This window comes from Podarcis gaigeae (genome assembly GCF_964106915.1).
Source record: "Podarcis gaigeae genome assembly, chromosome: 13".
Classification (NCBI taxonomy): Eukaryota; Metazoa; Chordata; class Lepidosauria; order Squamata; family Lacertidae; genus Podarcis; species Podarcis gaigeae.
The window spans coordinates 16,466,555-16,477,938 of record NC_139689.1 but is presented as its reverse complement, the minus strand read 5'-3'; the positions used below and the strand labels follow the sequence as shown (position 1 = coordinate 16,477,938).

At 45.1% G+C, this 11,384-nt stretch overlaps 1 long non-coding RNA gene across 1 annotated transcript; it reads left to right on the top strand.

Moving 5' to 3' along the window:
• Positions 1 to 4,963: 4,963 nt before the first annotated feature.
• LOC310829315 lies at positions 4,964 to 11,218 on the top strand. The gene is made up of 2 exons (XR_014557215.1): positions 4,964 to 5,117; positions 10,520 to 11,218. It is a non-coding gene; the product is annotated as an uncharacterized lncRNA (long non-coding RNA).
• The last annotated feature ends 166 nt before the right edge of the window (positions 11,219 to 11,384 follow it).

Genomic DNA, 11,384 nt, shown 5'->3' with positions numbered 1-11,384 from the left:
TGTGTGAGCCCGTTTGTTTAGGAATTAAGGGACGGCGGTTGCGATGAAACGGACTGCCAAAGGAAAGTCGTTGGGGTCCCTGCTTATGTGTGCCACTGGCCTCCCCTGCTGCCCGAGAATGGTACAGTCCAGACTGCAGAGTGGGCGTGAGATTACAGAGCGAGCCTGGAAGCGACCAAATTAACAAGCGAGGGGGGAGAAGAGAAAGAATATTAGCATTTTATTGAGCCGTCCAGCTTAAAAAAAAAGTGGGGGAAGAGTATTGTGGCATCTTAATGCCTTAGAGATTTTCTATAACCATAATCCTTTCATAAACTAGATCCCACTTAGATCTGGTGATGAGGACTCTATTCCACAAAGGATTGTGTCACTCACTATAATTCTAAAATTAAAAAATTGTCCAGTAGCACCTTAGAGACCAACTAAGTTTAAAAAGGGGCTTTAAAAGGGGGCTACCTACCTCACTATAATTCTGTTAGTTTCTGCCATAGGACTCTCCTTTGTTTTGCTGTAACAGACCAACACGTTTGCCAATCAGGATTACTTTTATGGAGTTAACGGGTCTTTACAACAGACGTGCAGTACTTCCAACGGGCAAGGCTTTGCAGTCTATTTTATCACAATAAAATACCACTATTGCTATTTTACAACTTTTTTACAGTGTGATTGCTACTCTTCATATTTCACAGGTGGGGATCTGAGAAAGTTTGGCTTGCCAAGTAAGTTTTGCACAACTGATCAAAGCAAATGAAATTCGTAAAATGTGACCGAACCACTCATGACTTCACACTTTCAAGACACAAAGAGACTGTCAAGCCAAAGCAAGTAGCTGGTGGGATCCCTCACTTGGTTCTCTCTCACAAAATCACAGAATTTGAAGGATCCCAAAGGTCTTCGAGTCCAACTGCCTGCAATACAGGAATCACAGCTGAGATGGACCCAAAAGCCTTTCCTCCAGATCTCAGATATGTCATTGTGGTCACTTGGAGGGGGTGGGAGAGACATTCTGCACATGCACAGAGGCACCACCGTCTTTCTTATCACTTCATATGCTGAAGGGCTCAGTCCAGAGATTTCAAATGGATTTGAGAACAAATTATGCAATGGCTCCCTGCCACCACCAGACCCTGGTGTGAGGCCACCATTCTCTCCCATAATAACCTAACAACATAAGAAGAGCTTTCAGGATCAGGCCCATCAAGACCAGCATCCTGTTTGCACCGTGGGCAGCCAGATGCCTCTTTTGGGAAACTGACAAGCAGGATTAGAGCACAAGAGCAACTCCCCTCCTGCAATTTTCAGCAACTGGTATTATTCAGAAGCATCTCTGCCTCTGACCGAGGCAGAGCAGAGCCATCATAGCTAGCAGACATCAATAGCTGTCTCCTCCATAAATTTGTCCAGTCCTCTTTTAAATCCACCAAGTTGTTGGCCATTCCTGCCTTCTGTGACTGTGAGTTGCACTGCATGAAGCATCACAGCCCCCTCCCCGCACTCACCCAAGTCCTTGGATGATGGGCTCTGTTATGTACTGAGTTGAATAGGATCCAAAATCCAGCAGTCTGATTGGTCCTAGAACAATGCAACAGTATGATTGGTCCGCAGGAGCCACCCAATCCAGCTCCAGGTGGAAGTGAATCCACAACCTGATTGGCCTACAGGAGAATCCCGGAATTAGCCAATCACGTGCAGCCCATTGTGTAAAAAATGTATATAAAGCAGATTTTGTGGGAGAACTTCCATTCCTCCTCACCACTATGAGCTGAATAAAGAGCATTAAATCCACTCTCGATTCCGAGTATATTTCAGGCTCACCTGGGTCAAGCGACCAGTGTAGGTCCCTCCCTGCTGGGAGTCCACTGGGAGTGTCCGCTGAGTTTGGTACATCCAGTCCCTGTTTGCTGGAGGCCACTGCTGCTATGGCAGCTGGTCCTTGGCAAAAGAAGAGCCTGTTATATCAGGGAAAAGGCCTGTCTGGTCTCACTGGTCTTGCAGTGACTAACCAGATGCCCATGCAAAGTCTACAAGCAGGACCTGGGCGCAATAGCAACTGGTATTCAGAGAGCAAGCGTGGCCTATCCCGTTTTGCTGCCTGAGGTGAAACAAGAAAGTGCTTCCCAGCATCCACACCCCTCACCATTTGCTGTTCCTGCAGAAGCCTTGCTAGCTAAGATCACACATGATTTTGCGGGCTCTTGTGAGATCTTGCCACCATACCACATCCTCCGACATTTCTCCGATGAAAATAGGAATGTCTTATTCCATAATGATTATTTTACTATTTATACCCCACGCATCTTACTGGGTTGCCCCAGCGACACTGGGCAGCTTCCAACATATATAATAAACAGTGGCGTAGCGTGGGTTGTCAGCGCCCGGGGCAAGGCAAGTAATTTGCGCCCCCTAACCCATGGATTTGCGCCCCCTAACCCGTGGATTTGCGCCCCCTAACCCTAACCCCCAGATGTTGCGCCTGGTGCAGCCGGCCCCCCCCCTGCACCCCCCACGCTACGCCACTGATAATAAAACATTAAACATTTTTAAAAAACCTTCCCCATACAGGATTGCCTTCAGATAGCTCAGGGCTCGGATAACTCCATGCCCTCCAACATTTCTCCAATAAAAATAGGGAAACATCCTAAGGAAAATTCTTAAGGAAATCAGCCCTGAGTGCTCACTGGAAGGACAGATCGTGAAGCTGAGGCTCCAATACTTTGGCCACCTCATGAGAAGAGAAGACTCCCTGGAGAAGACCCTGATGTTGGGAAAGATGGAGGGCACAAGGAAAAGGGGACGACAGAGGACAAGATGGTTGGAGAGTGTTCTCAAAGCTACCGGCATGAGTTTGACCAAACTGCGGGAGGCAGTGGAAGACAGAAGTGCCTGGTGTGCTCTGGTCCATGGGGTCACAAAGAGTCAGACACGACTAAACAACTAAACAACAAGGAAAAGCAGGACATTCCGGGATCTAATCAGGCCAGGATGGCTTCTCTAAATCAGGGATGTCCCTGGAAAATAGGGACACTTGGAGGGTCTGCCATAACTGCTTCTCCTCACGTCTCGTCCATGACACTACCCCTTGGAATTTGCCACCCAAGGCAGCTGTCTCAGTCCGCCTCATGGGAACGGTACAGAGAACGCAGAAATTCTGGCTAGAAGCCTCAGATATCCTCATGCGCCATGAATTTCTTGTATGATCTTACTAGGGTATGGTCGCATAAATCTACCAAGCTGTTGGACCTCCTAAACACCTCTTTATGAGTTGGGTTAGCTATATCTGTCATGGATGCTTTAGTTGAGATTCCTGCATTACAGGGGGTTGGACTAGATCCTTCCAACTCTACAATTCTATTATTTTTAAAAAAATATTACCAGTGACCTTTATGCTATTGCAAATTTCTCCTAAATATTATCATTTTTAATTTTTTATTATCAGCAGCAGTTTTACTCATCAAAAATCTGATTTCTCTGTTGCAAAATCTGTCATCTCTCTTCGCTCCCTTTTGACATAATAGAAAACTATAATACTCGCAAAGGATTCAGACCTGAAGTCGGCTTCCTTTCCGCCTCACAACCCCCCCCCCTTCTACTGCTGCGAAATGGTTCCTTCCGCTGAACTGCCGCTTTCTCTCTGTCTGTGTCCTTGAAACCGGTTCGATCTAGTTTAGAGGCCCGGCCTGTCGGCTTTTGAATGGCCTTCGGGCGTTGGCATGGTAACCGTGGAAATTAGGTCAGTGGCTCAGACAGAGAACATGGCTTCTTCGCCTTGCATGGCGATGGCATGAGTCAGACGAAATGAATCTGCCCCAAACGCAGGATCTTTTTCTCTCCCCCAGCCCCGCCCCACGTATTGTGCAGTAATTAATAAGTAATTAACGACCTGGTCAGGCAAAAATTATCAGAAAGCTTCTTCCCAGCGAGGAAATGCAGTGAACAATGAAACTGACCAATTACAGCCGGCAAACTCAACAGGAAGCCTCTGATTAACAGCGGGGGGGGGGGGCTCAATTTACAAAAGGAACACACTCAACAGGAAGTGGAACATGTTCAGCTTCCAAGGCAAATTTCACAAACCAAAACACCTACTTCCGTTTTTCAGCGTTCTTATTCTAAGTTGTTCATAAACTAAGCTGTTCTTTGTATTTTAATATTTTGTTGGAAGCCGCTCAGAGTGGGCTGGGGAAACCCAGCCAGACGGGCGGGGTATAAACTATTATTATTATTAGTAGTAGTAGTAAACCAAGGTACCACTGTATTTCAATTTCCCTGTTTCTTCCAACACACCACATTTGTATGTTCTTTTTCCTCATTTAAAGTTAGTAATAACACGTTCTTGAGAGAGTTCTTCTTAAACCAGGTTCCAGTAAGATTTGTTATAAAAGGGATGTTGATTTTGTTGCAATTACTCCCTCAACATAATGCTTAACCTGAAAATATTGAAAGGCGTATCATTTGTGCAGGTTGATTTAATGGTAGATCTAGATACTGAGCAAGGTTTTAACTTAATGAGATTGATGGACCTGTGCAAAGGAGAAGAACTTCACAGCAGCCAAGGTTTGCCAGGCAGAGTAATTCATTTAGCATTCATTACCAGATTTGCCTCACAGTAACATTAAAATATCAAGTATTAAAAAAAAACCTGAGAATTTAAAGTAAGAATCTATCTGAAAAGATTAAGGAACACCAAGAGCATTTTTTTGGAAAGCGTCTTTCAAACAGCCAAGAGAGCGACACAGAAAGGTGAATTAGCTTAAAAAGGAGTTAGCAATAGTGCAAAATGTGAAAATGCTATTGTGACTAGAAAATTCTTAGCCATCAGGCAAAAGTTACCTGCGATATTTCCAGGTGCTTCCAACCTTCTGGTGATTAGATCTGGTTTGGCTTGAGGGAAGGAACCTTCATCCCCATGGGAACTCCATTGTCTTGGCAACCAGCAAAGGGACTTTCAGTTGTCATGGCAACAAAGGAGCACCAAGTCCTAGCAGCTGTCCCCACCCTTCAGTCTGGTAATAAAAGCTTTCAAAACCACCACAGGTGTTTCCTGGATGTGGAGGAAACTGGATGTGAAGGCAATCTGGGATGCTAGAGATCTTGATCTTGCAAATCATTTAACATAGGTATGTATGTTCACGTAGGAACCAGTTTTGTTTAGGACCAGTGTGCCGAAGGAAGCAAGACTGACGTACAATTATGGTGATTTGTTCCCAGTTCAGGAAGGCAGAAAACAGTGAATGCGTAAAACCATTGTTTTGTCTGTCCTGTTTCCTGATAAGGCATGAATTAGGCTCCCCTGGTTACATTTGCTTCCCATCTCTCTTACACTCACAACCTCCTTTCAGCCATGGCATCTCTTTAAGTGTTGGTGCTGACCTTTAAAGACCTAAACAGCCTTGGTCCAGTATACCTGAATGAGCATCTCCACCCCCATCGTTCTGCCCGGACACTGAGGTCCAGCGCCAACGCCTTCTGGCAGTTCCCTCACTGCGAGCAGCGAAGTTACAGGGAACCAAGCCGAGGGCCTTCTCGGTAGTGGCGCCCGCCCTGTGGAACGCCCTCCAAACAGATGTCAAGGAAATAAACAAGTATCTGACGTTTAGGAAACATCTGAAGGCAGCCCTCTTTGGGGAAGTTTTTAAATGACTGATGTTTTAATGTATTTTTAATCTTTGTTGGAAGCTGCCCAGAGTGGCTGGGGAAACCCAGCCAGATGGGCAGGGTATAAATAATAAATTGAATTTGATCCATTTTGAACTTATGTTGTGGGAAGGAAGGAAAATATCATTACTTCAACTTAGGTTATACTAACTCCTCACCAAGAAACAGTTACTCCTGGTAAAATAGTAAATGCCTCTGATCCAACTCCTGTGGTAATTTATTTCCCTTTTGTAATTACTCACAGTGTAATATTTATTTGTTGCGTTTTTTATTTATTATGTTAACCTTTTACAAAAACACTCCGCACCAACACCCTCTGTGTTCCCGGCCTGTTATGCAAGAATTGGTAGACTATCCCTTTTCTTTAACCCCTCACAGGGGTAGGTGAGCCATGTCAGTTGCGGTTCTCTCCTTTTCTCAATTTTATAACCAGAAATTAAGTTTTCCACATTTCTGCTGAAATTTGTGTGTTGGAAAAAAACCCCTCACATTTTAGTGTGAATTTGTCTTAATAAACACATTTTTTGTATGTAGTTTTGACAAATATGCCATACTTTTCCGTGTATAAGACTAGGTTTTTTTACTTTAAAATTATGCAAAAAACTATGGGTCATCTTATACACGGGGCAATCTCCTCCCCATTTTCTTAAATTAGAGTGCCTAAAAATATGGGGGCAACTTATACACAGAAAAATACTATTTTTTTTGCAAAAAAATTCATTTAAACAATTAAAAATGCAACCACCACCAATGTTACAGATATCAACAAATGGTATTGGGCAGTAGGATCAGTGCTATTCATCTGAGAAAGCCTGAGCAAACAAGATAGTTTTTAGTAACTAAAACCCCCAACAGTCGGTGCTTCCCCAGTCCTAGGTGGGAGAGCATTCCAGAGGGAATGTAACCACCAGGTGGCCTTGCACAGCTCAGGCACCATCAGCAAGGCCTCCTCTGACAATCTCAGGGATCTGCCGAATGCATATAGAGAAAGGGTGGGGAATCTCACCCATGCAGGTGACCTTAGGGCACTTAGCAATGATGGGAGGAGCCAGATGCAGAAAGTGAGTGATGTCAGAGAAGCAAAAAGGAAGTACTTCAGTCCCACGACTGGAATGTAATAATGGAGGGATACAATCTATTTCAGAGAAACAGAGCAGACAAGAAAGGAGGAGAAGTGGCGTTATATGTCAGGGATGTGTATACCTGTGAAGAGATCCAAGATTTAGAACCTCAAAGCCAAAGTGAGAGCATTTGGGTCAAAATTAAGGGAGAGAAGAATAACAGTGACCTCATTGTGGGAGTTTACTATAGATCCCCAAGCCAAACGGAGGACATAGATGATGCCTTCCTGGAACAGATGGCCAAGCATGCAAAAGGAAGGGAGATAGTAGTAATGGGGGACTTCAATTACCCGGATATTTGTTGGATGTCGAACTCAGCCAAGAGCATAAGATCAAACAGATTCCTCACTGGCCTTGCAGACAACTTCATTGTCCAGAAAGTGGGAGAAGCAACAAGAGGAACAGCCATTTTAGATCTGGTCCTAACCAATCTTGATGACCTGGTAGTGGGGTAGAAGTGGAAGGATCATTAGGCGCGAGTGATCATGCTCTTCTGAAGTTTACTATACAGTGGAAAGGAGCAGCCAAGCATACTAGGACTCAATTTCTTGACTTTAAGAAAGCCGACTTCATAAAACTTAGGGAAGTGCTGGGTGAGATCCCATGGACAGTAATACTAAAAGGAAAGGGAGTTCATGATGACTGGGAGTTTGTTAAGAGGGAGATAGTAAAAGCACAACTTCAGGCAATACCAATGAGATGGAAACATGGAAGGTGCCTAAAGAAGCCAGGGTGGCTATCTAAAGAACTTTTAACTGAGTTAAGATTAAAAAAGGATGTGTACAAAAAATGGAAAAGGGGGGAAACCACCAAAGAGGAATTCAAACAAATAGCCAGCACGTGTAGACACAAAGTCAGAAAAGCTAAAGCACAGAATGAACTCAGGCTTGCTAGAGAGGTTAAAAGCAACAAAAAAGGCTTTTATGGGTATGTTTGTAGCAAAAGGAAGAACAAAGAAACAGTGGGGTCACTCAGAGGAGAAGATGGTGAAATGCAAACAGGGGACACAGAAAGGGCTGAACTCCTCAATGCCTTCTTTGCCTCAGTCTTCTCCGATAAAGAAAACAATGCCCGACCTGAAGAATTTGGAGCAAATGATTCAGCCGAGGAAACACAGCCCAGAATAACTAAGGAAATAGTACAAGAATACTTGGCTAGTTTAGATGTATTCAAGTCTCCAGGGCCAGATGAACTGCATCCAAGAGTATTAAAAGAACTGGCAGATGTGATCTCAGAACCACTGGCAGTCATCTTTGAGAATTCCTGGAGAACAGGCGAAGTCCCGGCAGACTGGAGGAGGGCAAATGTTGTCCCTATTTTCAAAAAGGGGAAAAGAGAGGACCCAAATAATTACCGCCCAGTCAGTCTGACATCAATACCAGGGAAGATTCTGGAGCAAATCATTAAGCAAACAGTCTGTGAGCACCTAGAAAGGAGTGCTGTGATCACCAATAGTCAGCATGGATTTCTGAAAAATAAGTCATGTCGGACTAACCTGATCTCGTTTTTTGACAGAATTACAACCCTGGTAGATGAAGGGAACGCAGTGGATGTAGCCTACCTTGATTTCAGGAAGGCATTTGACAAGGTGCCCCATGATATTCTTGTAAAGAAGCTGGTAAAATGCGGTCTTGACTATGCTACCACTCAGTGGATTTGTAACTGGCTGACTGACCGAACCCAAAGGGTGCTCATCAATGGTTCCTCTTCATCCTGGAGAAGAGTGACTAGTGGGGTGCCACAGGGTTCTGTCTTGGGCCCGGTCTTATTCAACATCTTTATCAACGACTTGGATGATGGACTCAAGGGCATCCTGATCAAATTTACAAATGACACCAAACTGGGAGGGGTGGCTAACACCCCGGAGGACAGAATCACACTTCAAAACGACCTTGAGAGAACTGGGCCAAAACAAACAAGATGAATTTTAACAGGGAGAAATGTAAAGTATTGCACTTGGGCAAAAAAAATGAGAGGCACAAATACAAGATGGGTGACACCTGGCTTAAGAGCAGTACATGTGAAAAGGATCTAGGAGTTTTGGTTGACCACAAACTTGACATGAGCCAACAGTGTGACGCGGCAGCTAAAAAGGCCAAAGCAATTCTGGGCTGCATCAATAGGAGTATAGCATCTAGATCAAGGGAAGTAATAGTGCCACTGTATTCTGCTCTTGTCAGACCTCACCTGGAGTACTGTGTCCAGTTCTGGGCACCACAGTTCAAGAAGGACACTGACAAACTGGAACGTGTCCAGAGGAGGGCAACCAAAATGGTCAAAGGCCTGGAAACGATGCCTTATGAGGAACGGCTAAGGGAGCTGGGCATGTTTAGCCTGGAGAAGAGGAGGTTAAGGGGTGATATGATAGCCAAGTTCAAATATATAAAAGGATGTCACATAGAGGAGGGAGAAAGGTTTTCTGCTGCTCCAGAGAAGCGGACACGGAGCAATGGATCCAAACTACAAAAAAGAAGATTCCACCTAAACATTAGGAAGAACTTCCTGACAGTAAGGGCTGTTCGACAGTGGAATTTGCTGCCAAGGAGTGTGGTGGAGTCTCCTTCTTTGGAGGTCTTTAAGCAGAGGCTTGACAACCATATGTCAGGAGTGCTCTGATGGTGTTTCCTGCTTGGCAGGGGGTTGGACTCGATGGCCCTTGTGGTCTCTTTCAACTCTATGATTCTATGATTCTATTCTATGATTCTATGATACCATTTTCACATGTATACTGTGAGCAGGCCCGGATTTAGGTTTGATGAGGCCCTAAGCTACTGAAGGTAATGGGTCCCTTTATATGTCCAGCTGTCCTTTGTCAGCAACAAATTGTCGCTGTATTTCGTGTTTAATGTATGCTATAATAATAATAATAATAATAATAATAATAATAATAATAATTTATACCCCGCCCATCTGGCTGGGTTTCCCCAGGCTCTCTGGGCGGCTTCCAACAGAATATTAAAATACAATAGTCTATTAAACATTAAAAGCTTCCCTAAACAGGGCTGCCCTCAGATGTCTTCTAAAAGTCTAGTAGTTGTTTTGCTCTTTGACATCTGGTGGGAGGGTGTTCCACAGGGCGGGCGCCACCACCGAGAAGGCCCTCTGCCTGGTTCCCTGTAACTTGGCTTCTCGCAGGGAGGGAACCACCAGAAGGCCCTCAGGACTGGACGTCAGTGTCCAGGCAGAACGATGGGGGTGGAGATCCTCCTTCAGGTATACTGGGCTGAGGCCGTTTAGGGCTTTGAAGGTCAGCAGCAACACTTTGAATTGTTATCAGAAACGTACTATATGGTAATTTATGGACCTAATAGGTATCTAAAGCCATTTGCTGTATGTAGTTTTTATTTTATTTGTTTTTCATCTTCTATTTTAGAAATGTGCATCCAGGTTTTTTCCCTTTAATTTTTTTGGGCCCCCCCCAAGAGAGTGGGGCCCTAAGCTATAGCTTGTTTAGCTTATATGTAAATCCGGCACTGACTGTACGCTGCATTCCAGCAACATGAGAACCAGTGGTCCATACACAAGCACAGCCCTTCATTCATGCAAGCAAGAAAGATCATAGCAGTTGAAGGATACAATTCCAGCCTGGCAAAAGCCACTAAGGGAGGGGTGGTGGAGGGTCAGTGAGGGGTCCAGGAGGGAGTGCAGCCTGGGGGCAGGAGGGCTTGAGGTTCCCCATCCCTGATATAGTAGAAGGCGATCGTTTAGGTAACCTGGTTCTAATTTTCCTAATTCCCCCCCAGAAACTTTCCACCAGCTGCGTGAGCCAGTGCCAAGGTGTGGAGGTTGCCCTCAGCCTCTGTGGTGGCCACAATCCTTCTACAAAAGAATAGTCGGTAACCAATTCCACACCTTGATAACCAAGGCTGCCTCCTCTCCTGTTGCATCATGGATTCTGCCTCTTTCCGGTCTGAACAATCATTACGTTCTGATCAGCTTCCATCCAGAGGAGCAGGTCCCAGGGAGCTGGCTCAGGTCCACCCAAAAGACGCAGCCAGGAGACGTGGGAAGGAGCCAGACAAAAGTAGCCAAGAACCACAGGGCCTGATGAGGCTCCGCCATCCCCTGAGAGCACTGGCCGAGTTAAGAGCAAATGTCCGCTGTCAGTGTCTGAGGTCTTCTGCCCCCCCAGTCGAAACGTACTATACTCAACTCAACTGGCCACAAGGAGTGCTACAGAGGTGGGCAAAGGAGAAGGAGGACAGGGAGAGAAATCTTTGCCTGGATGACTGCCAAGACGCAGCCGTCAGGAGAAGCAACATATTGGACGAAGCCCCTGAGGAACATCCGTCGGGGTATGGGGAGTTGGAGGCTGAGGAAAGCGACTCCTGAAGTACCTAGCACTGAAATGAAACCCTGACGCAGGTGCTTGGACAAGAAACTATCGTGATAATATTGCCTGGTGTGGCAAGTGCATAGTAAAGAATTTTCTGGTTTCTGTATTGGCTTGTTCTAGTTTAGTCTTCCGGGCTTTGGGTAGACCTGTGAAAGTGATTGTGTATAGTGGGGTCCCAACAGAGTGGTGCGCAACCAGATACTGGGCATACCAGGCTAATCTCAAGTTTGATTGGGTTCCTTTGCTTTAAACATGTTTATACTGCACAAAAT